This window comes from Humulus lupulus, chromosome 1 (assembly GCF_963169125.1).
Source record: "Humulus lupulus chromosome 1, drHumLupu1.1, whole genome shotgun sequence".
In the NCBI taxonomy this organism is placed as follows: Eukaryota; Viridiplantae; Streptophyta; class Magnoliopsida; order Rosales; family Cannabaceae; genus Humulus; species Humulus lupulus.
Window position 1 is genome coordinate 299,651,815 of NC_084793.1, and position 3,496 is coordinate 299,655,310.

Genomic DNA, 3,496 nt, shown 5'->3' on the forward strand with positions numbered 1-3,496 from the left:
GTCGATTTCTTCATTGATCTTTAGGACCGCCTCGTCCTTATTCTGAATAATGACGAGCGCTTGTGCGCTCGCCTGCTTCTTTCCTCTTATGGAAATGCTATAGCATTCCCTCCCGGCTAACTGGTCTCCCTTCAACGTCCCGATGCCACTAGAAGTTAGGAACTTGATGGCCAAATGCCTTACAGACGAGACTGCCCCCAACCCTACTAGGGCGGGTCTCCCGAGCAGCACGTTGTAGGCCGATGGCAGGTCCACTACTACAAACTCCATCATCTTGGTTGCTGAGACTAGGTAATCTCCCAAGGTTACAGGGAGTTCAATGGACCCCATACAGGCAATCCCCTCTCCTGAAAAAACCGTACAATGTCATTGCACAAGCTTTTAGGTCTCGAAGCGCGAGTCCATCTTTTCTAAGGTGGCCTTATAGAGAATGTTCACTGAGCTCCCATTATCAATGAGAACTTGGTGAACTCTCTTATTCGAGAGCTGGAGAGTGATGACCAGTGGGTCATTGTGGGGAAACTGAACATGGGACGCATCGTCCTCAGTAAAGGTTATCGATTGAGATTCAATCTTTTGGTACTTTGGAGCCCTAGGTTCGGGTTCATAAGGGGACCCGTCTCTAGTTTTTAGCTCGTTCACGTATCGCTTTTGGGCATTCTTGCCTGATCCTACGAGGTGAGGCCCGCCCGAGATGGTTATCACATATTATCCATCAATCGGAGGGGGTCTCTCTTCTTCTCTAGCTCGTGAATTATTGTTTTGGGCAGGCGGCAGCGCTGCTGTCCTCTGGCTGGTAGAAGTCTGGTTATTGTTCTGGTTTCTGACATACTGCTTGAAGTATGCTCTCGAGATCAGCTCTTCGATCTCGTCCTTCAGTTGCCTGCATTCATTAGTAGTGTGCCCAGTGTCTCTGTGAAATCGACAGTATTTGCAGGAGTCTCTCTTGGACTTCTGATTTCTCATAGGATTTGGACGCCTGAAAGGGACCTGGTTTTCATTAGCCAGGTATATATTCTCTCGAGACTCATTGAGCTCAGTGTACACCTTGTACACGGAGAAATACCTCTCCCATTTCTTCTTCTTTCCCCCTTCCGCTTCTGGGTTACTTCCTTCATTCTTCTTCCTTTTGGAAGGGTTTTCTGCAGGGGGTTTCGAAGCTGATGGGTCTGCCGAGGTCGAGGCAGAGTTTACGTTTATCGTTGTAGTTATGGGCTGAGAGGTCATATTCAGCGTTGACCTTGCCTCTTCTACATTGACAAACCTCTGAGCTCGTCGATTAAACTCGGTTAAGTACCTCACAGGCTTCCTCTGCATATCATCCCAGAGGGGACTTCCCGGCATTACCCTAGCTTGGACGGCCATTAGATGACCGCTGTCGTCTACATCCCGAGCTCGGGCGACCTCCCGATTGAACCTTGTAAGGTAGCTCTTCAACGTTTCACTTGGCTGTTGTTGAACGTTGGTCAGGGTCGATGCCTCGGGTCTTACCCCGATCATGGCTCTAAACTGCTTCTTGAAATCCTTTGATAGCTGATCCCAAGAAGTGATTGAATGTCTCTTATATTTTTCGAACCAGTTTTTTGCTGGTCCTGTAAGCGATGCTGGAAATAACATGCATCTGAGCTCGTAACCCACATTACTTGCTCTCATTATGGTGTTAAATGTACTCAAATGACTGTACGGGTCAGATATCCCTTCAAAAGGCGGGACATGAGGAATCTAAAACCCTTGAGGACACAGAGTGTTGGAAATATGGGGAGCGAATGGTTCGAGCTCCTCATCAGAATCCTTGTCCCGACTCTAACCTCGCCCATTCTGCAAGAGCCTAAATGCTCTTTCCAGTTGATCAATTCTTTCTTGAACTGGGTCCACATGGGGTCTCGCCTGAAATTGGCTATGATTGATCACAACTCCAGGCTCGCGTCTTCGCATGGGATCTTTGCGCCCATTTAGGCGATCTCTCAGGTCTGGGTTCGAGGGATTACCACTACCCCAATTCTGATTTAGGTGCTCCTGCAGGTCGGAGTGGTTCCTTTGGTTTCCAGTATTTCTACATCCTTGATCATACATGCTGATTGATCTGGTGTTCCCTGAGTCGTCACTAGCTAGGCTTGTCGCATGATTGTTCCGAGATGGATTTCTTTCATGCTGCCTCGTCTCTGCAGTGCGAGATCGAGACATTTGGCTTCTCGTAGGCCAGGCGCCTCTCCGTTCCCTAGTAGCCTCTCTATTCCCCTGTTTCCGTCCTGCCCGTCTTTCCCCATCACCCTGAGTTGGTTGTGCGTTCCTCCGAGGTGGTGAGGGGTATTTTATTGGTGATGGAGGGAATCATATGGGTGACGGTGGCTGCCAACCATTTCGGGGCCTGGATGGTCCCGAGTTCGCCCGTGTTGACTCGGTAACATTCTGTGTGTTACCAGGAATCTGAGTCCGAGCCTCTGCAGGGGCCCATTTATTCCCAGTTTCTGCTGGTAACTCTACAGTTGAGTTAACCGGAGCCCTAGCCTGAGTGTTTCTTCGGGGCCTCGAGGGAGCAGGTTGTTCTGCCGATGGTGGAGGTTGCTCCGTTCTTCTTGTGGCAGCATTTTTCTGAGGTCGCCCACGAGGCCTGCAGGGAGGAACATGAACGTCCCGCGGAGGTGGGGCTTGGTTCTCCTGCAGAGGTTGAGGCTGAGCCGCCTGCGCCTCTGCGGCTAACCTAGCCAACTCCTCGTCCGCTTCTTGGCCTCAGCCAACTGTTTTCTTAACTGTCGGTTTTCAAGTTCAACAATGGGGATGTACCGTTCGGGATTATAGAACATGTCCTCATCGTCCCTGGGAGCCGGAGGTCCTCGAGAATCGAAGGACTCACTTCTCTCTTCAGTTTCAGGATTCGTCATTGGCTGCTTCCCAGGGCGTCATGGATAGTTTTCTTCAGGAATATTCTGATCATTCGCGACCATAGCTAATCAGGGATTGTATTGCTTAAGGCTCTCAATGAAAGCACCAAACTGTTGATGTCGTTTTTCGTCAACTTAAAACGTAGAGCAAATAAACAATAGGAACTATGGCGCAGATGAATAATACAGTAAAACAACAAGAATTTTACATGGTTCAGCAGTTAACTCTGCTTAGTCCACGAGTCAATTTTATTAAGACTTTGGAAATTTCAAGAAATCCTTCAAGGATGAATTCTCCATAAATTCTCTCAAGATATCAAAGATCCATCCCCTACAAATGTTAATGACCTATCTATTTATAGAGGGTTCTCAGAGTTCATTCCCACATATTTCGGGAAGATACTCCTATTTATTAATGAAAATAATGATATTAAATTCTGTAACTCCTATATAAAAGGAAACGTCCCCTGAAGACCAGGGGCACATAACAGACTTGTTAATATCCCTTTAATGTTGGGATGTTACAACAATAAATATCTTTTAAATGCATGGACTGTGTCTCATCAGATGACCCACTAAGTCGTTCGAGGTCGACAATCAGCATCATGCCAGTC